At 38.3% G+C, this 25131-nt stretch overlaps 3 non-coding genes across 3 annotated transcripts; all 3 read left to right on the top strand.

The window, feature by feature from the left end:
• Positions 1–372: 372 nt before the first annotated feature.
• On the top strand, positions 373–444 carry Trnap-ugg. The gene has a single exon. It is a non-coding gene; the product is annotated as a tRNA-Pro (tRNA).
• Positions 445–2610: 2166 nt separating this feature from the next.
• Positions 2611–2682, top strand: Trnap-ugg. The gene has a single exon. It is a non-coding gene; the product is annotated as a tRNA-Pro (tRNA).
• A 21363-nt stretch (positions 2683–24045) lies between these two features.
• Trnad-guc lies at positions 24046–24117 on the top strand. The gene has a single exon. It is a non-coding gene; the product is annotated as a tRNA-Asp (tRNA).
• The last annotated feature ends 1014 nt before the right edge of the window (positions 24118–25131 follow it).

Below are 25131 nucleotides of genomic sequence, written 5' to 3'. Positions count from 1 at the left end.
CATCCGCAACCCGGTGGACGCACTCGTTGGCTTTAAACTCAGCCGGGAGGTTATAAATCGATAAAAAACAGCGTTACTATCTACTACTAAGAGTATAGTCTCAGCAGCCAATATTATGCCCTTTAATCGATCGCGATTGCTTTGATTCATAAATTTTCCCGCTTCATAAAATCACAGAGATTTTCGAGTTAGCTTCAACCGTTGACGAAAGATAAAGCACATTCTGTTTTTGGCGCTTAACGGAACCAAACGACCGCGCATTTCAAAGGCTTTTGCCTTCCAGCGAACTGATGTCAACTTTCTATTTCGCAATTGCATTATCTCTTCCCGGCGAAACTGTATCAAGGCATATTTCAGTAATATTTGGCAACTGGCCTGTTGGTCTAGGAGTATGATTCTCGCTTTGGGTGCGAGAGGTCCCGGGTTCAAATCCCGGACAGGCCCTAGTTTTATTTGCCCCTTTGGGAAATGTTAAGCAATAGAACTTCTCTTTTAAGGTTATTCTTGTTCTTACCTTACTCTTGTCTACAGTTTTCCGCTTTATTTCGCTCTTTTTATTCTTCTAGGCGCATTCTGTTTACATCGCTCATACTCTTTGGCAGTTAGTTCTCTGTCATCCCCTGTCTTCTACCTACAATCTTTCCTGCCATAATACTTTTTATGAAGTATTCGTGGCGGACTAAATGTCCGATGAGTTTCGCTTCTCTAATTTTAATTTCTTAAATAGTTCTTTTACTTCATTGACTTCGTCGAGTACTTGCTTACTACTTTTTCTGCCGGTTCGTCAAATTCTTTCAGCTCTTCCCAAAACAAAATTTCTGCGGCTTCAACTTAGGCCATTCCACTTTCCTCGTGTTTCGCTTCCATGTACAAAGTTTTTCAGGAACTTCTTCCAAGCCTCAATACTGATTTTTTTCTTTATTAGGGGACTTTCATTTTATTGAAAGGCTTTATAGGCTAATTTAATTCATCTTTGGAGCTCAATGGGGCAGTTATTGTGATTCTCTGATTTGGTACCCAAGTAACATACCCCTTTTCTATTCCTCCTACACCACTTCCGTGTACTCGTTATATTTTGGGAGCCTTGTTTGTGGCATGCACACTTGTAAATATCCATTAATTGTGTCGAATATTAAGAAAAAGCTATCTCTTTGGTGAATATAATAACAATAATATATAATTGGTGAATAAAAGCAAAGCTATAGCTTTGCTTTTATTCGCCAATTTTTTGAAGTTTTGACTCCGTGTATTCATTTAAAAAATTGACCATGCACTGTGATAATTCAAGGAAACCGTCTATTTTCATATTTTTCTACCGGCCGTGTTGGTTTCAATTTGATTATGTCTAATGTTCGGATGTCTATAATTTAAAATTAATCGCGTTCCAAATATACTGCTACATTAATTGCGTACTTGATGAAAGCAGCGGCTCGCTAAACCTAAAAAAATAACGATGTCCCTAGACGTTTTATCGAACTTAATATCTCCACCTGACTTTAGATTTCCATATGGTATGCAGTTAATTCGAATTTGGCTATCGTCATTTTCAAGTTTTATATCTCCTTTCTTTATATCTGTCGTAATTTGGGTGCATGTGGGACCGTCGGTGTCTTGTAAAAAAATGCTCATTGATTACAATTTTCTTTGACAATAAACGGCTCTAGTGCTCTTTTTTTGCTTTTTTAATTTATCGAAGCTCTTTATCAATATTGTTCTATTTCATATTCATTATTGTTTTTTATTTGGACTAATTAATTTTTAATTTTATGGGTTGGATTATTATTTTGGTTTTAGTATGACCTAGTTTACGCTACTAAATGAATCCCTCAGCTTATTAGCTTTCAGCCTTTATCTATGTTAATGAATAATCTACTGACATATTTTACACATGCCTGTTGATCGATAAAAATTAAAAATATACCCATATCATGCTTATCGCTTGAAGGTAGGTTTTGTTGCTGTAAAATCGATATGAGTGTGGGTATGCAATGCAGATATGAGTGTGGGAGAATTAGTATGTTCGGGAGGTTTAAACCCATTGATTACTTACGTTGATTGCGACCTTCCCACTGCAGTCCAGCCGGCGAGAGTTGTTCGATGAAAGCGCTAAAGGAAGAGTGAAGAATCCACCAGAAAGAGCCAATTGCTGTCTCCCAAACGCACATCACACCCTCACCTAGTCGTACAACGTTGTCACAAGCGTATGAAGCAACGAAACAGACCTGGATCACCGAAAAAAGCCCTTTCTTCGAATCACCTAAACAAGGGATTCTTCCTTTGGGTCCTTCACGCTCGTCGTCACCTAGCCCGAACTAGACACTTCTGCCTATCATCGGACAACTCTCGGCGGCCGGACTGTTCTTCCGGCAACCGTATGACGTTCTGGCTAATTCAATGATCTGCGGAAATATAAATTGCTGTCTCTTTGCACCTAACATCCGAAACATGAAGCACATTCTGTTTTGGGCCCTATACGAAACTTTCCAATCACCCGCGCATTTCAACGGCCGTTGCCTTCCAGCGAGCTCGTGTAAACTCTCTATTTCACAATTCAAATAACACTTCCCGGTGAGAATCTATCAAGGCCGCATCCATTGTTCGTTTTCAAGCGGCCTGTTGGTCTAGGGGTATGATTCTCGCTTTGGGTGCGAGAGGTCCCGGGTTCAAATCCCGGACAGGCCCTAGTTTTATTTCTCTCTTATGAAGACTATATGTGGTGTGTTTTGGAGCCCCTCTTTTAAGATAAATTTTCCTGTCTCATTGAAGTGATTTGAAGCGAAAATCCACGCGGTCAACGTTTATGTATACGTTATGATCGTACTGAACTTTAATGGGTGTGATTCAAGGAAATCATAAAATCTTTCACATTTACTTTTCAATGCAAAATGTATCTTGTAATCTTCCCGTACAATATTGTCTTCTTTATTGTCATTCTATTTTTTAGTTTGCGTGATCAAGGTCCGGAGTAATTGCCGGCTATTGTTCAACGCATTCTTCTTATTTTGTGTTCTTTTAGCAAAACTGAAGAAATGCATATTCTGTGGGCTTGGATATTAATGGAGAGCCAAGTTGTCTGAAATCTACCACCGCAAGGACTATGGTATAATGATACAAATGGAAGTAATGGGGTCGTTAACTCGGACCCTGATAAAAATTCAGCCAAAGCTTTCGTTAAAGAAAATGGAATGATAAGCTCGGCTAAGCACGTCATCAAATTACCTATCTGAATTAAAGCCGTATTCATTGATTCGTTAGTAAGTTGCTACGAGGATAGCAGCCGACCAACATTCACTCAACGTCATTGTGGCATTCATGTTCTTTTTATGACTTGTAGGATGCCAAATTAGAGACCGATTCCTAAATATGGCTGACTTCTCCTCCTTTAAGGGAGCTACTTTATATGGCAGTATCCGGTTAAAGACCTTGGACGAGGACAATTCGAATATTTTACTGACTTTGGAGACAATTTTACCATAATTGTTGTCGCCATTCATATTTTATCCATACAGCAAGTAGCTTGCCTTCGATTGAAACGTAAATTGGAAGTAGTTTATCTATGTTTAGGAGTTGAAAATGGGCTCGTTTACGAAGATACAATTACTCTTTATTTCAAATTATTGTTCAGTAAATGAATTCGGTGGATAGAAGAGAAAGATAATTTACGACGAAAAAGAATTATTTCTTGGAGAAATTATATCTCAATGTAATTCAAAATAAATTAAGCGAAAGTAGCAGCCCACTGTTCATGTAGCAGTTTTATTTGGAGGATAGCATGTTCGTGCCTTTTCCAAACTCCTAGTTTATGGTCTGACAGCGTTTTGATGTCTTGAGTGCTTTGTCTGTCCCACGAACGAGCGCGTTTTTGACTAAGGCTAGGATGAGTGCCGGTGTGGAATCACCCCTTGTCACACGCCCTGATGGTAGTTAGCACGGTACATAGTAGATGTAGAAGTAGATATAGATTAGTGATTTTTGTTTAGAGTAGTGATCAAGGGGACTGCATAGAGGAGGCCCAATTCCTTCACAAAGAAGGCTTCCTTCTTTTGCCGCTTCGGTCGTATTTTAATCGGCTTTCAAAAATGTCCGCGGCGCGGTAATGAGTGCAATGTGATCCTCTTTTTACCTATCTAATATTTTGTAGTTATGATAATGATCTAATATTTTGCAATATAATGTTTATATTTGCGAGGTATAGCATTGAAAAGCAATGAATTTGATAGACCACATCATCATGGGTATAAATTTCGGTTGATATCCCTAATTATACCTTATTTCCCCGTGAAACTCGGATCAATTTGTCCGTCAGCGACGCGAGTGGCGACTTCTGCAAACCCATTTAAATGCGCGGTGGGTGACAACACATTTAAGAGGCCGACTTGAGGATCCTCTTTTGTAATATTCTCAGTAGTGATTTTAAAAGTAGGAATAAGGCAGGACAGTGGCACACTGAAGTGCAGTAGTGGAGGTATCGGGGAGTGGAAATGACTTCGCTCGACAACTCCATTTTCCCTTTGCCTCCCTCCCCAAATGTCATTGGAATTTAAATACGGGCGAGGCTCGCTGAAGTGATACGGATTGAAACCTCTTTTTCCATCCTCCGCCAACTTATTTTCCAATTTAAAAAGGAGCCCGAGGGTTGGGATGAGAGAGTAAGGCCGGCGCCCGTTTCGCATGACGCAAGCGATGAATAAAATAGCCATTTCCTCCCGATTGCACCGCGGTTTAATAAAAACGAACCTTAAATATTTACTTCGCTCCATGAATGTTTCAAAACTCTTACCCCGAAGGTTGGCAACCGTGCTTCCGGACAACCCTGCTTGTAATTCATTACATCGCTTTAGATTTACGGTGGAGTATGAATAAGTTTCTCCGCTTCATGTTTCATCCATTATTCTTCCATTTTAACCGTGACTGCGATGTTGTATGTATCTCTCGTAACCTCAAAACCGAGTCTGGGTGGTATACAAGCCTGCCGTAATTACTTGCCCGCGTCAGACTTAGCCTCGGGCAAGGGTCTCCTGTTGGCTTGTTTCCCGGAGAAAATTCAATTGTTTCTCATCTTGCATAATTGATCGAGCCTTCGTGTTTTATAATGGTGACCGGAGGCTGGTTGAGGGCAGCAAAGTAAAACAAAGCGATTTTAATCGCGAGGGAGAAAAACGGGTACCGCGTCCGTTATTTCGCGGCTTTATTTTTACCTTGATTAAATACTAATGACGTGCCAGGCCGCGTTTTATTTATTCAGGGCTGGTTTTAATTTTCATGAAGAATTTGCAATTTCCGGTCTGTAGCGTTATTACATTCTTCGATCCATCGTGTGGCTGTTGGGGAAAAATATCACATCAGACTTGCGTTGTACCAGTGATTCGTTAACCAAAGCGGAATTTTTAACGGAAGATACATTTTTACAGATGATGCAAAGATCTGGTGCTGAAATTGGGACATTTTCGGAACGATATCTCAAAATTTTTTCTCGACCTTAGAAATGACTGTGTTTTGTGATAGAACAGAAAGTCCTTTTATAGTATTCCTTGAAGATATATAGGAATATTTACATTTTCAAATTTTTATAAAAATCTTCATATCCAGTCAGGTAAACGGAAATAATTTTAGTGGGGGCTGAAACCACTAAAACCTCAAAGACCTTGGAGGAAGACTAAGAGCGAACTCCGAGTGCAGACTCGGTAACGCGATAGCACACTCAGGCAGGGGATCAAACTATACGGAATAAAATTGAATACATATTTCTTGTTCTAAATGCTTCTATATGCTTGTTCTTTTTTACGGACGCAATCTAATTGAGGGTTCAAAATAGTTGGTTTTAAGAGCGATATAGAGTGAAATAGCGTGGTGCGGAGCAAAACGAGGCAGTGAAATCCGAATGCTGTAGCTAGCTATGTGCCTGGTAGAATTAAATGGTAGTTTCTCGGTTTGTCCTTTCCATACATATATCCTCCGGCTCGTATCACTCATGTTAAGGTTCCATTCGGCACGGTATGTTTTCGATTCGTTTTCGGTGGTCGTCGAAAACGAATTACACGCACGCGGTTCATATCGACCTTATATAAGCCATGATCGAAGCCATGATGGTAATTGCTTATTTTGCAATTTTATTTGCATGTTTATGGTCATTTTCCAATTACAAGGTCCAACTACAAATAAAATTCGAGTAATATACTAGTTATGCATGCTAAGCAATATGCTCATAAATTATGTCACCTATGACAGAGTATTTATCGTGTACCAGTTTTTTTTAGATATTACCCTGTGATGCGCATCAATTGGCAGGAAAATGTTTTGATGACTCTTATATTATTTATTTAGATATCTATTGAGAGATTTTGGTGACGAATCAAACAGAAAATTTTTGGTTCAACCTAGGGTAGAAATGGTTATAACTTAGACAAAAAAGAAACTGTACCTTGCATATCTTTATATGAACTAAACATATATAGGTATTAGATCGGCACAGTAGATCCGATCATAAAAATAAAATAAGATGCATAGACTGTAGAACAGAAGAATTTAGAATGTCTTTTTTGCCGCGATCGGTAAGAGATAATAACGGCAGCATTAGGACTTTACGAATAGGTTAGTCGACTGGTAGTCTAGCCTACTAACTTATGTATTCCTTAATGCATATTTCTGAATTCTCCCAGTATTTTTAACAGCATGTTTCGCATGTTCAAGCTTCATAGGCAGATTGCCTTCATGAGTAGTTGACAAGTTTTTTTTGCATGAATGTGGAAGTATATTTTTAGCTTGCGTAACATTTTTATGACCGTATGGCATGAATGTGGGAACCCTAATGCATTCTGTTGATTGATAACACCATGCTGATCACCCTAGAGGTGGCTCGCAGGGTATCATGTAGATGGGTGAAGGCCACACTCACATGTTCTTACCTGGATACGAATGTGTACATATTAGAAATCGGATGAAACCGATTCGTGTCGTGTGGGTATTCGGTGATAAGCGGAGTTTATCAGGTGCCTAACATATTCCTTACATACTATGTCACAAATGTCGGAAGCCACCGAAAACGTATCGAATACGTGCCGAATGGAAGCTTATATGAGTGAAACAAACTTTACTCTATGATACAGGCCTTAGAGGATTATCTTTCTTGCGGGTGTGGAATCTATCACGTTGGACTGCCACAGTGACACCACGGGAGACGCAACCGGAGCAAAGATAGGGAGGCGACGAACCCAACGGCGTCAACCACGAAGCCATTTGAAAATTAGTCCGTCCACTTTTAAGTTAGGAAAAATAATAAATTTTTCTTTCTACAACTTAATCATTAACGATCGACTTATTTCGATTTTATGTTTCATTTTCAAGACTTTCAAGTGATACAAAACACATTGGAACTTGGTAATATACCAGGTCGGGTGGTGTCACCTGGTCACCACCTGGTAAAGGTTAAGTTGTAGATAGCAAAGTTTGTTATTTTTTCTAACTTAATTTAAACAAATATAGATTGCCTTTATTAGTATGTACAAACTTGGTCCTTCTCAGCCATATGGCTTGTCATAAGGTTCCAGTTATCCTAGATAATGGCAACATTGAGAGCATAGCATTTATATTACATTAAAATTAACAGTTTCATAGACAAAAAACAATAACATGGCAAAAAAGTTTTTGGAACTTTGAAACAAAAATATGAGAATTTAATATGATTGGTGAATTTCAGATTCAATGGAATTCTACAAGGTAAAAGCCTCAAAAATTCATTGCAATGTAGACTCTTATTGTAGTTGATTTCATACTCGTACGCCCAAGCGTCCGACATTTTTTTTCTTCTTATTAGTCGAGGTGTTTTGCCATCAAAAATTGAGTTAGTTGCCTGTAGTTTCTCCGACCCATTGGAAGTTTAAGACTCAGTTATTTTCTTTCAAATCCCCGGTAGTGCCAATCGTAGACGCTTGAAGTCGCAGGCATTCATTCAGCGTTCTTAGGTAATATTTATGGCTGAGCAGCTCGGATCTGATTTCCTAATTCGTAGACGCTAGTCAACCCCGCGACTTGATTAGTTGCTGATTATATTTTTTGCGTATCCTGTTTTCCACACAGGCACACTTGAGGAAAAATGCCCCAGACTTATTGACTGAGGGCATTGAGTCCGTGGTAAATTATTCCTATCGTTCCAGAACCCTATAAACTAAGCATAGTGCGTAAAACTTACCGTTAGACGTAGCTTATTATGCTGTTCTAATACGAGGCCACAAATATGAGCTGCCAGTCTTCTCATATCACTTCCACATAGCACCAGTCTTTAGGCAGGTACTTTCTTCCGGTTTTGACTCCCTTAAAGCGGCTCTTCGGCGCCTGAGAGAACTTTGAGTCCTGCTATTATCAACCATTGTGTCTGGTGAGAAAGCATATCCGCAGTAAGTATTCCGTGGAGGTATGCCCACTGATAAGTTATACCAATCTCGTAACTCTATGTATGTATGTAATTTAAAATAATTTAACAATTGAATACGCATTTTACCTTATTATCATGTAAATTCGTAAAAATTTAAGGTTGGCAGCCTATGCAATGCCTTTTCCGTTGCATTCAAATGCAAGCCATTGCGATTGCATTTAAGATAACATTATTTTCTTGCAGTTGCCAAGAGCTTTGTGTGCGATATCATGAAAAATATGAAGTTATTAACAAGATTTATTTGAGAATGTAATGGTAACAGGACAAATGCAGAAATTTGTTGGTTTTACTGCGTTTAAACTTGTGAGAAGTTGATGATAAATTTATGCTTCAGCAGTAAATTTTGGGAATTATCATCATTTTGGGAAGTTGTTGTTTTCGCGTTTAAGAGCTGATTTCCCTTAATTGATTTTTGACCCTTGAAATTGATGCCGTGGTTTCCTGAAAGTTTAAGCCTCGTCAACATGTACCCTGCACGAATCCCAAATTTGGCGGAAAATATTTTTTAGATTATATTATTACTCTTATAATTCTCGTTCCATAATTTTCGATTTTCATTTGCTACACAGTATACGGGAAGCTGATGGCCCAGTGGGTGGTTTGTTTGGCTACTGATCGACAAGCCACGGGTTCAAAACCCGGATGATACCTTCAGAAACCCCCGAACTAAAAATCCGTGAAAAGCGAAGTAACCCAGAGTAAGAAGCCCACCCATTAGGGTCGAAATACATGCCTGTGGGTTAGTCTCGGGCGGGTTCTACCCTCACCTATTCAAATCAGTCTTCGGATTGCATCACAGGGAAAGAGAGATAGATGAATTTGATAGAAGAAATAAACTTTTCTCGGTTTTCCGCGCGGATAAGAAAATCTTCATCAACGTACTACCCCGTAAGCCGCCTAAAAGGCGTGTGGCAGGGGGTATTAGGACTCCAGCCGTTTACATAAGCAAAGAATGTGCTTGATCAAAATTACTACTAGTATTTATTAAAGTCCTTTATGGTTCGTGGGAAAAACGTGCTCCTACATCTATCCGTTGGACAAAACATCTCTTTTATTTATCGCTACTGTCAGACCTGGAAATATAGTGGGGCTCTAAGATGATGTTTTCTGTGTCGCTCTTTAAGACATCTCTTCTCAATTGTTCAAGCAGCCGACGTTTCGGGTTCTTTCTCGTATATTAATACCCATACTCAAGGCTACGTTTGATTTTCTTACTCACACGGGAACCCGAGAAAACTCTATTAATTCTATTCGCTGGGAAGGTGTTTAATCTTGATAGAACATTTAATAGGGCACTTCAGCGACCCGATTAGCGATTTCACCCGTTCTTGGCACATGGAGGAAGAAATTAAAGTTATTAGTATGCAATTCGTTCGTGACCAAACTTTCATTCTGATGCTTACGTGATTAGTTCTTCTTTTGTCTGGATGCGATCCGGCTTTCGGGTGTAGGCTGGCTCTATGCAACAATGGGTTCGAGCGCCTGCGAATCCTCCACGCTTTGTGATGCAGGGCGCGGCCATATTATTGCCATCGTCTTATCTTCCGCTGGCGAAGGCATTCATACCTGAGTGGCCATAAAGTTCTCCCACGTCTTGCACGACTACCAATTCGCCTCCATTATATGCGAGATATCTCGGCAGCTCCCGAGGGAATCATACGGATGACTGAGCATGACGACTGTGACCCAATTGTGTTCCACTTCCAAGGTTTTCTAAAGGCTCTTCAGGAGAAGAAAAAGCAGGGTTGGGGGCGGGACTGCGGTAATTGCATGCACCCGCGACATTTTCGCACTGCTGCGGAAAAGTTACCGATGCGCGGATAAAATGTATTTTTGACCGTGCGCTGAAATATGCCTCCGGGAGGGATGTGCTACAATTGGTAGGGGAAGCGGAGTTCCTTTCTCGAAACGAATTTCCATGCTTTTTCTGCGACCACTTGATCCGAACTTGAAGGCATTCAACTATTCCTGCTTGCGGTGGAGGTCTTGAATGCATAATAAGTGCCAGAAGAATATTGCCTGTACATCTTTGAATGTCTCTTATTATTAACTTCGATAGGTAAGCAAAAACTGATAGAGGTGGATGAATTCGGTTATTTGGGAAGCAAGATAACTAGTGGCGGAAGAAGTAAGAAAGAAATTATCAGCAGAATAGCTCAGGAAAAGAGAGCATTCCACCAAAAGAGAGACCTGCTTACAGCGGGAAACTAGAATATGGAAGTAAACAATTTATAAGAACCTACATTTGGAGTATGCTCCTATACGGAAGTGAGGCATGGAGGCATGACCGCAGCGGAGAAAGCAAGTATAGAGGCCTTCGAAATGTGGTACTACAGAAGAATGATGAAGATCAAATGGATCGACCGAGTTAGTAACGAGGAAGTCCTAAGAAGGGTGGGAGAGAACAGAAGCCTCATGAAAACCTTAACAAGAAGACGGAACAACCTTATAGGCCACATCTTGAGACATGATGGCCTGATGAAGACAATCGTCGAGGGACAAGTGGAAGGCAAGAACGGAAAAGGAAGACCTCGAACAAAATATATGGAACAAGTAAAGAAGGATGTGAAAGAGAAGAAATACGTAGGTGTGAAAAGATTAGCTGATAGGAAAACTGAGTGGAGAGCTGCGTCAAACCAATCCTAGGATTGTTGACCAGTGATGATGATACATGCCTCAAAAATTTAGAGCATTTTTTTCATTAAACTAACCTGATATACAGTCAGTCAGTGATAGTATTTTTTAACGTTGTTTTGTCCGAGGCAGAGAGCGAAAGCGATTATTCGATTGAGGGAACCATATCACAACGCTCAACTCGGGAAAAACGGAGTTCAGTCGATCACGGGAAGCTCCAGTTCTCCCCCATCCCAAAATGGTGTTTATCGTTTCATTTTTCGGTCGGCTTCACTCCTCCCCATTATTCCAACTGGGGACGCACGCCAGACCGGATTCATCCGAGTTTGAAAAACACAGAAATTGTTCGCGTGGCCACGATAATATCCGGGGGCGTTTAAACCGATTACCCCCGCGTCGCACCCCCATTCTCCCCTGAATTTCCCACCCCTCGCTACCATTCCTGTTTCCTCCTCGAATCTTATCCCTTCTCCAAGCCCATCAGCGTTTCAACAGCATTCAGCCATTTGCATTCCCCTAAAACGAAGCTTCCCAAGCTTTTGCACAAATTAGTCCGGGAGCCACCAGAGACACGGAGGCTAAAACAATTTATTTTATGCAAACTGTTAACAATAGATCTGGCTTTTTTATATCAACATTCCAAGTTATTGAAACGATAACTACGGATATACTGCATGTTTTTTCATAGTTCTAACCTTGCATGTATTTGTACTAGGAATTACTAACCATTAGCAATTTTTTAATGAATAAGCATGTATATTTTTCTAGTGTGCGTAATATTTCTATGACCGTGCGGTGTGCATGTGGCGGTCCTCTTGCATGCTGCATGTTTGTGATTGATCACCCCCTGCCAAACACCGTAAAGGTGGCTCTCAGGGTATTATGTAGATGTAGATGTATACCAAGCGTCTCAAGTTTGGCAACTTAAATTTACACGCAAAAAACGGGTACTCTTTTAGAAAAAATTGAATATAGAAATACTATGGAGCCGAATTTTTTTTTAAGTAAATGATCTAACGGAGAAATAAATACTCTGTCGTTTGCTTTTTGCTGCGTTGAATTTGACTGCTTCATTTAGACGATAGAGCTTTCAAAACTCGGGTGTCTTACCTTTTTTTTACAGACAGTAGAGTTAGATTGCAAGAGCAATTTAGAATAGATGTCTTGCAGTGTGACAAGGAGAACATAGTCTAAGTTCAACCGATTCAGGCGTGATATAGTGTAAGTTTGGCAAATTGAAATGAATGATAGTTGCACTTTTCCACAATATTTTAATGCGTAAAACGCGCTTCGGCTCACAGAGCCAATATCTGGTATAAAAGTCTTGTACCAGTCTGATACAAGTGTCTTTTACCAGGTGATAGTATAATTTGTTAGTATACGTGACGTTTTTTGGACTGTGTAGTGTGCATGTGGGAGTTGAATTGCATGCTGCATGCTGGTGATTGATCACCCCCTGCCAAACACCCGAGAGGTGGCTCGCAGGGTATTATGTAGATGTGATGGCTCTGTGAGCCGAAACGCGTCGTAGGCATGGAATTATTGTGGAAAAATCCGATTACCATTCACGTCCATTATCTTAAAACCGCTGGGTAATATCGTTGTTGATACTTTAAATTCTTAGGGAACCATCCGTCATTTTCCAAACTTACCGTCTCAGGATGCATTATAATATTAGTGTATTGCATTGCCATCAATTTCAAATGTGTGGGCCTTGTGAAAAAACTTAGGCTGACACGATTTTTTATGTACCATTTTCGCATTCAGGGGGTCAAAATACATAAAGAATACTTAAATTTTCGAAAAACTGCTGTCGTGACCTATTAATATGTTGCACACTGTAATGAATCAGCTGCCGATGGTGACCGGGTTTTCGATATCCAGCTAATAGTACAGTGGTCTATTGTTTTCTCATCGTCAATCGATCTGTAAATCTGAAAGTATTACTAAAAATATTTGGAAGTTTTATGAAAAAAATCTTTGACGAGTTACGAAAAAGACCTTGCCCATTTAAATAATAATAATAATAATATTAATAACTCAGTGAAAACTGAAGAAAGAAAGATTAAAGAACAAACAAAAAAAATAATAATAATTAATAGTCATTCCCTCGTAAGTTTAAAACGTTCACGATAAGGGAACACCAAAATTACCGCCCTCCGCCCGGGTACAAGGCCGAGGAATAGCTGAGGAGCAGTAACCCACTTGGAATGATTAGTGACGTCATCAACTTATCTACGAAAAGCCAGTGATTTTTCCTTGCAAATTGATCGTGACGTAGGCGACGGATTAAAAAATGCGGGTGTCTTCATTTGCCTGGCCCTATCGAAACCGACAATAAAATAAATTTGGCGGAAGAGCCCATTCCTTACGTTGTATCCCACCCCTGGGAAAGAGCATCTCGGTGCTTCCAGAGGAGGGGGATTAAGAACATCCACTTTGCAGAAAGAGGGAGGTTTGCCCACTCAGGATGGGATAGAGTGGGTAGGAAGTTTATGGGACTAGAGTTCAGTTATCCGGCGAGGGCTCGCCCCACGAGTGTGGGTGTACAACACGCCTGATGGAGGTTTTTTTTCATGGGATGGGAACGAGCTTTATAGGAGACGGGGAGGAAAGAGAGCAGGCAGTGAACAGCTGTTCGGGGCACCTGTCTTTCCAACTGGGGCTTGTCGATGTGTCTGATTTGCGCCGCCAGTTCTGGCGTAAAGTGGTCCGCCCAACTCCCAAACGTATTATAACTCATTCCCGCTCTTCGTCCGAATGGAAAGAGGAGACAGTTACCACAGGCTTTCCCCTCTCAATCATAAAAGAAACTCCGCCGTAAAGTGAAGCTAATTCGTTTTTCTCGCTTTAATTTTCCTCCACTGCATTTAGGCTGGTTCATGAAAATTTTTTAGCAAAAAATTGAATGTAACATTTGCCGAAAAATTAGCTTCATGGCTATGTTACGTTTAAGAACAATCAGAGTCCTCTAGATTGCACTTTCAACACTATTTCCTCAGTAGTTATTGTATGACAATCTTGAGGATTCTGATAACAGCAATGAACCAGAGTTCTAGGTTGCCATATATTAACTACGAAAGGGAGTACTGTTGAGTTTTTTATCCAGAGGACCCTGGAATCAACGCGTACTAGACCCCACCTATCATTATTCTAACGAACTAATAGCAAACTGCCGCACTCACCGTATTGGAACTGAGTTGAGCTGTTTCTTAACCTCCTCGGTATCTTTTCTGAAGCTTTGTTTCTCCATTAGAAATTAAATCCACGTTATTTATAATCCCGAGATGTCTTCTTCCATGATTTACGGTTAGAGCTAACAAAACACGGAATTAAAGCGTATGAAACAAATGACTACGACACAGCTTGTTCCGAAAATTTCACGCTCATTCAAATCGACCAAGCCTCATGCTAATTTTTCCGTTAACTTATGCTGCGCTTGAATTTTTATAAGGTCTCAAGAGACTAAACGAAGTAAGACTTCACGTTTGTTTCATTATTTTACTCGATTCCTTTACCTCATGAGTTCTGAAACATCGGCCACTTCTCAAATAATACTTTCAGCCATTTGATATTGTTGACATATTACACTTTACTTAAGTATTTTACAAGCAAATTGTAACTATATGATCTCTGTAATACGTTATTTTTCATACTAGAGAACTCTACATGTGATCCTTTTCATTTCACATTGTTCTCTTTTACATGAGACAAACTAGTTATGAATAAATTTTATCAGTAGTTATTACAACATGAATTTTTTCACGATTATGACACAAAAGAACATTTAATCATTCTCTTTTAAGTGCTTCATTCTAGGATTTTATGCTCACTTAACATTAATCTACAACTTTTAAGCATTGTTTCGTGTGTAAAAAAAGTTTTAATTATAAAGTCGTCCATTATTTTAGCTCCAGTTGGTCAGTTTTGGCTTCTTATCGTCCCTTAAATTTGGAGTAAGAAAGGAAATGGTACTGGTGAAGAATGTTTCCATTTATTACACATTTTCTGTCATAAAGTGACAAGGAATATCAATTACAGCTTAGCTAATAATGTAATTTAATGACTTTTATTTCTTTTATAGCTTTTTGAATTTTCTAGAAATACCATTTCTTAATAAAACCTGAATGGAATACTATTATATAAATATAGCCATGAGTTCGTTCAAAGATATCATCAAATATTCTTTCATCATATTTATTACATTCGGAGCGTATTTGGTTGTATAAAAAATGTAAAAATAAATGCCTTTATAAGTCCATTTTACATAGAGTATTTGCGTCTTTAACTGGTCTGATGAAGCCTTTCTCTGTATTAAAATCAAAACTAATTAAAAGTGTCGAATTACTTTACCCTCAGCGTCGCAAATGGCGACTTTTATAAACTCGTTTGAATGCGCGGTGGGAGACAGAATGTTTTTTGACTGCCTATGGTAATACTCCTGTTTTAGGATATTATTGTTCCTCCTGGTACCATTTAAACTTGGCAAACTGGGGAAATTCTGCTGTCGTTGAAGCTTTAGGCACGATTGCCATACCCCTAAGGGGCTTTCCCATAAGGCCGCACGTGAGAGGGCTCATGAACCCTCACTTCCATGCAATAGTTAGTTCCCCGCCGCAGGCTCTTGCATTTCCGTAGGAGAGAGGGGCAGGGGCACATTAGGCGCGTAAATATATTTCACCGAGGCTCCATTATCTCTCGCCTCTGGCTCCCATTACCTCGTCTGCGCCATGAGGTCGGGGGCCTTAGCCTCGGGAGAGGGCGGATATCTGTCTGCTGGGCCTCTGGTCTGGGCGATATCCGCCGACGCCCCCGGCGTCGAAGTGCTCCGAAAAGATGAGGTCGTCATGCGGGGGAATATTTTGAAAGGCTTTCTCTCGCGTTAACCATCCAGTAGGGGCTTTCTCTAACTCGTTAACGAATTGTTGTTAACGGGTTGTTAACGAAAGTCCTCTCTTGCAACGACACCCTCTTACCGAAAGTGTGTTTCTGTATCTCACCTTAACGACAGCTCGTCGTTGCAAAACAAGACCACGGCCCGTCGATAGCAAACAATACACCGTCGGCGCCTGCGAGTGAGGCTAGAATTTTCAACCAATCACAATGCCTAGATTTATTCGTTCGGTAGCATCAAGAAGCAGTGCCTAACTACGGTAACTAATAAACGATAAATAGTCACCATAAATAAACAAGAAGCTGCTAAAGAACGAACCGGTCGATTTGGAAAAGAATAATAAATGATGGAGAAAACTGATGAGTATTATTTTAGTAGTGGATTCATATACTGTTTTTATGATGTGTCGTAATATATTTTCATGATGAACGAAATAAAATAAGGGGAAAATTAGTGTAAATAAGCGTGTATATTCAAGGATTCAACAGTCGTCGATGGAAGAATATCGGCAACTTTTGGTGCAATATGTATCGTAATTTTCAAGTACAATTATCTTGAAGAGGACTTTGTCAGCTACTTACTCGTTCACCTACGCCTAGAATAATTTTACTCTCGTGATAATAGTAGTGACAAAATTATTTTATTAGTATTGTAACAATGTAAATTTCGGAGTGCATCTTCAGCCACGGCTTGTTTACATCGTTTGCCTTATTTCCGCTATGAGTTCACTACTTCCACAGTGGTAGTTATTCAATTAGAAAAACTTATGGACGCTTTCATCATATTTTGGGTTGTTTGAAATCAATTCGTTGATAAAAAATACCGAAATTACGCGGATGTCATGGAAGGAATCATCGCGAGTGCTGTGATTGTGAAATCGTGTCACATACTTAACGCTTTTTAGTGTCATTTTCTTGAGTAAATATTACGGAAGTGTTAATGTTGTTGGTGTTGTTACTTAATATTATATTCCACGCAAAGCGAAGATAAGCACAATAAAGTAAACATAGAAAAAATGTGCATTTAAGGAAGTAATATAAATATTTTCATAGCCACTCACCATGTTGAGGGATCGAATTACTGATTAAACTCACACAAAAGCAAAACGTAGCATAGCTTAATCGTTGGTAGCCACAATTAGACATAGAAAATCACTTAAATCAGCAACTGCAAATAATACTAAAATAAGTATATGCATGTACTCATCAAAACACGGGCATATTAAAGTTAAAAGTGACGACCATGGTGACGACTAATGAGTAAAAGAGGGAAACCGATATTTTTTTCGTGAACGGTGGCTTTAGCCAGCCAAAAAAAGGCGTCAAACATCCGTCAGTGTTAGGGCCATATCGGGGGTTATTGAAAAGGTTCCGAATTAAAAATCCTTCGAAAATTAGGATTCTGAGCTTTCTTAAGTCGTCTTCTCTGCACTAGATGCTTGATTACATTTGCTCTTTCCTCAAGAGTGATTAGCTCCCTACCTAAAAAGTGAAGTCCCATCAATCGAGCCGAAAGAAACTACCGACAAAAAATAATCGGAGCACCATAATTGTAATGTGTAAATATTATTTTCACACCAATTATCTACTTCAAACGGCATGTTTACTCCCCCGAAAAAACTAATGTCTCTAATGCCACTTTTTATAATCATTGATTACTGCAAAACGTTTTAATGCTTTCCACCTCCTTCGCAAAAGTATTCCTATAATTTTTCAAGTAAAAATACCTTAATCGCTTTGTTGTAGCAGAATTAAAACTTTAAAACCGATACCGAAAAGCATTATGGCGGGCGTCGATAAGCTTAAGACGGGCTCCCAAGTCCCCGGATAGGCTATCGACATTTTTCGTTAGTGCTACCGAGAAAATATCGTTAAGCGAGCATAGAGAAAGCCAATTGTCGTTAGTTAAGATTTTCGATAAGCTAACGACGTAGCAACGTCGGTAAGACTTGCTATCGAGTTAGAGAAAGCCCCTACAGGCAGTCAACTAATCCGTGCCTCAACGCTCACGCTGGCATCCGTTGACGAGCAAACAGATAACGTTACTCAGCTTTTACAACTAATAGAGCGAGAGCCGATGGAAGTTCGGAGGCTGCTTCATAGGCTATTAAAGCTATTAAAGTATTTAATAATGAATTATTATTAGTACGCGTAACGCTATACTTCAGGCACGTATTCAGAAATTTGGGGGTTGCATAGGTGGTATGGGGATTGCCGATATATAAAAAATTTGTTGTAAATTCCCACGGATTGAAATTTCATTAAATAAACTTTAATATATTTCATTTGTATGAAGTTAAAATTTATAGTTTCATAGTTTTTTTTGAACGGAATAGCCGTAGTTATTATCACTTGTTCTTCATGGGAAATCACTTCTAAAATCCGCATGATTTTTCGAAGTAATTAAAACTTAAAGCTCTATTAAACTAAAAAGCTCTCATTATTATGAAGCGGTAGTTACTACATCTTATTTCGGAAAAAATTGGGCTCCAAGACCCTAATATCAGTCCAAAACTTTCAGTTGCTGAGAGAAAGTCATTGGCCTTTGAGTCTTCTTAAGGGACGTATCGCGGGCAGTCGCTACAAAGGGAAAAATTTCAAGGTTGAAGCCCCAAAAGTTCTGGCCACGGGCATGTATTAGTATGGTATCAAAATACGCTATGATCAGTATCGTAGTAGTATCATCAGTATTGTATAAAACATTGCTTTTAGCGTATAAAATCAACGGACTTCTTGACTCCACCATTACTCATTTCTTCAATTCAGCGTAAGATCCTCTGTAAGTAGTGCTGTGATAACCATGTCCGAAAAGTTGGCAAACTCCTCATCTCCCCTCCCCTAAGAAGAGCTTACGTAATACTTGAACATCTCCTCACTTCAAGGAGTACCTGTTATGTAAGGAGTAACACGCAGCAGTTACGTCATCGTCATCTGTAATGAACCGTTTCGTCATGTTGAGGGCTGAAATTTATCAGTGATAAGGTTATTCCCTACGTGCACTAAACTATTATTAGATGCAATGAGTTAGATGAGGAAATAATGACAATTATGCGTGTTTCGTCATGCTACGTGAGGTAATTTTTCTGACATCGTGATATCCGCATACAAAATGACATTATCAGTGAGTTACTTGCCATTTTAACGGGAGTAATATCGAGTATTAGAAATGGAGATAATACTTTCTTATTGGAACAATATTTACGTAATTTGGCTCGGATTTGAAGTGTGTGCAATTTTTCACTTCCCCCTTTATATGTTCATTAAGTAAAACCATATTGATGCACATATCGATTGTTAGAATATTCTGCATGACTCAAGTTTCCCCTATCATTTATGATGCCATAACCTCCAAGTACGCCTAATTTTTACATGATTTAAAACGCTTTCATTTCATTGAGATTGCCTGGTTGCCACCAAAATCAATATTTTTGCCCGTTCGTTACTCTGGAACAGACAAATGTATGTGGAGTTGATGATGCATGCGTGTTTTAGCTCCTTCGCCTTTCTGGTGGGATCATAGTTTCAGCAATGTGGGGCAATATTTATAATCATGGATTTAATTTTATGTGAGTTCATATTATCAGGCTCCAAATTGATAATTTCCTGAGTCGTTGAAGTATATAATTTAGCCTTTTTCTATGTTGCGAAACGCAGTTGCGCACATAAGTTGAATTCCGGATGTTAATAATACAGAACCATATTAAACGTTCCGCTATTACCGGGTTAGCGGTTATACTGCAAGTAGTATGTTCACTATATTTACCCCGATTTACCCTTGTAATCGACAATGCTTGACGAAGGGTACGAAATTTCTCACGGACAGCCTGAACTATTTCACATTAAGATTCCCTTTAACTCTCTTAGAATTAATCTAAACCTACCATGTTTGATGAGCATATTCTATTGTTAATTTTGGTTTTTGACTTTTCAGACATGATTTAGCATTATTAGCGGGAAGTATACAATTATGAGTAAAGTGTAATTGTTGCGTTTATCAAAACTTCAGCACGGCATGGGAGTCTACCGCGAAAGACGAAAGAAAAATTGAAAACTTCGTAGCGAGATTGGCGGCAGAGGAACAAAAATTTAAAAGCTCTAACGATGAAGTAATACAGAACTCAGCATTAAGAGCGGAAACGAAATACTCGAGGAACCAAAATAAATGTAATAGCAAACCATTGTTTTGCAGTATTTGTAAGAAAAACAATCACGAAGAAAAGAGCTGTTATTTCCGAGAAAGATCGAAAAATCAAAAAGTGTGTCATCATTGCAAGAGACCGGGACATTTTATTAAGCAATGCCGTTTCCTGAAGGACGAAGAAAGGAAAGATAAAACAAGCAAAAATGCATTCATCAGTTCTACTGCATTTTTCAATGAACGAGTAAATGAAGAAATTTGGTACTTAGACAGCGGAGCCAGCGAACACATGTGCAATGAAATTGGAATATTTAAGGAATACCAAGAGATTAGCGAACCCAAGAAAATTAAAATTGGAGACGGATCAACGCTGGATGCGGTTGGTTGCGGGACGGTAAAACTTCTGGCCAACAACGGTGAAGAATGGATGGAAACAATCCTGAAAAATGTCTTGTATGTGCCTGAACTTAAAACTAACCTTTTTTCTATGGGAATAGCCCTTGATAAGGGATACAAACTGGAGTCTGATGATAAGAAATGCGTATTGAAGAACATGAACAATAAAATCTGTGCACAAGCAATGCGATCAGGTAAATTATACGTAATGGATTTTCGAACAACCAGGCAATCAACTGGTGAGTTATATTTGGCAAAGAAATCCGAAACTTTGCAGGAGTGGCATAATAGATTTTGTCATCAAAACTTCACTTTAGTGGAAAGAGTTTTAGAAGAAAATAAGATTCCATTTATAGAAAATAACCTCAATTTTTGCAGTTCCTGTGTAGAAGGGAAATATGCAAAAAGAAAATTCACTCCAAGCAGCAGTAGCTCTAAAAGCATATGTGAATTAATACATGCAGACCTATGTGGACCGATGGAGACAGAGTCGATTGGAGGAAGCAAGTATTTTCTGTTATTGAAAGATGACCTATCACACTTCAAAGTAGTATATTTTCTCAGAAACAAAAGCGAAGTGAAAGAAAAGCTGAAAGTTTTTATAAAATACGTAAAAAATCAGACTGGAAAAGGGATTAAAATTTTTAGAAGTGACAATGGATCTGAGTTTGTAAATAAGGAAGTAAGAAAAATATTTGAAGGTGAGGGCATTTGTCATCAAAAATCTGTGCCCTACAATCCTGAGCAAAATGGGAAAGCTGAACGTGAGATGAGAACTTTGGTAGAATCAGCTAGAACAATGTTGTTGAATAAGAAACTGAGCAAAGAATTTTGGGCCGAAGCAGTTAATACTGCAGTGTATGTGATCAATAGAACTGGAACAAGCTCAATAAAAGGCAAAACTCCTTATGAGTTATGGTTCGGTAAACCTTTTGGAGATTTTGAAAAGCTCAGAGTTTTTGGATCAGAAGTCTATGCGCATGTGCCATCTCAGAAGAGACAAAAGTGGGATGCCAAGGGAAAAAGAGGGATTTTTGTGGGATATGAAGATTGTTCAAAAGGAGTAAGAGTATTTTTTATGGATAAAAGAACAGTTGAGGTAGTTAGAGATGTAATCTTCATTCCTGAAATTCAAAATAACTTCAAGGAAGAGAAAGAAATTAAAAAGACCATAAAAAGAGCAAAGGTAGAAAATCAAGATGAAGAAGATATAGTACAAGAAACAGAAGGTGTAACAGCTGGAAGAGAAGAAGAAGAAGATGAAGGATTACACTACAATCTTAGAGATAGAAATAAACTTAAAGCACCAGATAACTTGAAGGAATATCAATGTAAAATGGCTTTAATTTCGTATAATGAAGCTGTAACTGGACAGGAAAAAGATAAATGGATAGAAGCAATTGAAGATGAAAAATCATCGTTGATGAAAAATGAAACATGGAAATATGTCAGTCCTCAAGATGCCAAAGGGAAGAAAATTTTAACCAGTAAATGGGTATTCAAAATTAAAGAAGATGGGAGATACAAGGCTAGATTAGTAGTTAGAGGCTGCGAACAAGAGAGAGGAATTGATTATGAAGAAACCTTCAGCCCAGTGGTGAATACAACATCACTAAGGATACTGTTTGCCATTGCAGCTAAAAATAATTACAAAATGAAGGCATTTGATATTAAAACAGCTTTCCTTTATGGAGAACTAGAAGAAGAAATCTACATGCATGTGCCAGAGGGTTTTAGTGTCAAAAATAAAATTTGTCGTTTAGAAAAATCCTTATATGGATTAAAACAAGCACCCTTGAAATGGAATCAAAGGTTGAAGAAGTTTTTACTGAACAGAGGGCTTTTTCAGTTGACATCAGAGCAGTGCGTATTCAGAAATGAGAAAAGAACTCTGTATTTAGCTGTGTACGTAGATGATGGGATCATAATAGGAGAAAATGAATCTGATATAGACAATTTATTAGATAGTTTAGGAAAAGAGTTTGAAACAAAGACAAGAAATAATCCAAAGGTGTTAATTGGCATAGAGGTAACAAAAACTAAGGACTCTATTTTCCTATCTCAGAAGGGGTATATAGATTATATATTAGATAAATTTGAGATGAAAAATACCAAGGGAGCTGATACACCACTTCAAATTGGGAAAAGAGTTGACGAGCAGGAAGAAAGGGATAATAGTGTTCTCAAGTTTCCTTACAGAGAAGTGGTTGGTAGTCTTTTATATTTGACGAATAAAACAAGACCTGACATGGCTTTTGCAGTCAACTATGAAAGCAGAAGTCTAGAAAATCCAACAAAAACAGACATTGAAAATGTAAAAAGAACATTGAAGTATTTAAAGAATACAGAGAACCTGGGTATTCGGTACAAAAGAAGATCAAATTTGACTCTGACTGCTTATACTGACTCTGACTATGCAGGTGACTTAAAGACTAGGAAGAGCACAAGTGGATACGTCCTGATGTTCTGTGGAGGTCCAGTAGCCTGGTGGTCACGTAAACAACCAATTGTGGCTCTCTCCACTACAGAGGCAGAATATATTGCAGCAGCTGAATGTGTGAAGGAAGTCATATATGCAAAAACATTTATTGAAGAATTGATTGGTAAAGAATTGAGTGTAAGTTTACATGTGGATAATCAAAGCACTATTCGACTAATTGAGACTGGACAGCATAATAGACGAAGTAAACACATTGATGTAAGATATCATTTCATTTCCGAAAAGGTGTCACAAAAAGTAGTGACTTTAAATTACTGTCCAACACAATATCAGTTAGCCGATATATTTACAAAGCCCCTCAATAGTATCAAGTTTCATGCACATAAAAACTTATTACTGTCAAGTAATTGAAGGAATTTTAATTTTTGCTAAAACGTAAATGTGTGATTAATTTGTTGCATTAAGGTTATAGTTATATGAATTAATTCTGTGATGTAATTTTCAAGAAAAGTTTTATGGTGTTGAATGATGTAATTCGTTTTCTGTTGTTTCCAAAGAAAAAAAAATTAAGAGAGAGTGTTGAATATTGTATCTAAGAGATCTAATCTGTTTATTAGTTACTGTGTTGAGTTGAAGTAAAATAATATTGTCCTGTGCGTTGTGTGAAGTTATTAGTAAAATAATTAAAGAATTACTGGAAGATTCAACAGTAATGACATTGACCGCTCGTGCCAAGCTTTTAAACTAGTTGAGATATTCCCGCCTTTTTAAGACAACACTAGTGTATACCTGTTCGGTACTTGACGACGAGAAATGATTGTAAACTCAGATAAACCAATTTTCTTCATTCAATTGCATTCACAATTATCCGTTTTTGTAATGTATTTTAATAAGTCGAAGTTCAAAGTAATGCACTGGAAAGTGCTACCAACGTTTAATTTTCACTATATAAAAGGAAACCATTGTTACGAAAACCTGGCCCAAGATGAATAATTACTGTATGGAATCATGATTAACTAGAGGACGGTGAAAAATTTACAGAGAACATTTTAGTTCTGAATAGAAAATGTTACATATATATTTATACATTAATTTTGCCTCATTCTCTCGTGGTCCTCGGTAGTATAGTGGTCAGTATCCCCGCCTGTCACGCGGGAGACCGGGGTTCGATTCCCCGCCGGGGAGAGTTTTTTTGTCTTAAATTTATTTTTTATAATGGCTGTGTTTAGTTTTCATCTTTAATGGTAGGTCATGTAAAGTCCGCAAAACTTTTTTTTCAGCATTTTCGATGTAAAGAACAGGAATACTTATCCTCTGATTTTTTTCGCGCGTCACAAAGAAAGCAATATATTTCAATTAGTTTAGATATTTGAAACAATTTCTATTACTGATATATATTTATTTTCGATGTGTTTAATTTTTTTTAATATTTAGCAATATTGTGGGCAAACTTTTCTCGGGATTCCCACCGGGTTAATGTTTTTATAACGGCCAACGTTTCAAGTACCGTCTCGGCACTCATCATCAGGGCTGAATATTGATTAATTTAATTTATTTATTTAATTCATTAAATAAATCAATATTCAGCCCTGATGATAAGTGCCGAGACGGTACTTGAAACGTTGGCCGTTATAAAAACATTAACCCGGTGGGAATCCCGAGAAAAGTTTACCCACATTATTTGCCGGGAAAGCATTAATCATATTTCATTTAGCAATATTGTTTAAATGTTAACGCGCATAAGTCGACCTTTATAAGTTTACATTAAGTCGACCGAGGTATGCGACTTTTTAGGTACCTTGAAGTTTGAAAGGCTTTTGATCGTATTTGACGTATTTTGATATCGAGATTCACATTGAGTAGCTTTATCATAGCATTGATGTTTCTCATTGTTGGAACTGATACAACTATTACTAACCAGCCGCATATTTATAAAGAAATAGCTCCTTTTAATTTAATCGAATATATCAAAGCTTAATAATTACTTGTTAATTCCATCATACTCCTTATGCTAGAAGTTTTCATACATGATCTTCCCAGTGAGATGTGAGGAAATTATTAAACTTATCTTGTGCTTTCTTTGAATTAATGGCATGAAGATAGATGCCACTGCAAATGACTAAGGGCATGACGGACCTCTTATGTTATTTTTTATCTTGCGTCAGTTGAGGTGGAGGTTAGCATATTAAGCGTCATAAT

Source organism: Ischnura elegans, chromosome 11 (assembly GCF_921293095.1).
Source record: "Ischnura elegans chromosome 11, ioIscEleg1.1, whole genome shotgun sequence".
Classification (NCBI taxonomy): Eukaryota; Metazoa; Arthropoda; class Insecta; order Odonata; family Coenagrionidae; genus Ischnura; species Ischnura elegans.
This window is presented reverse-complemented; position numbering and strand designations above follow the sequence as displayed.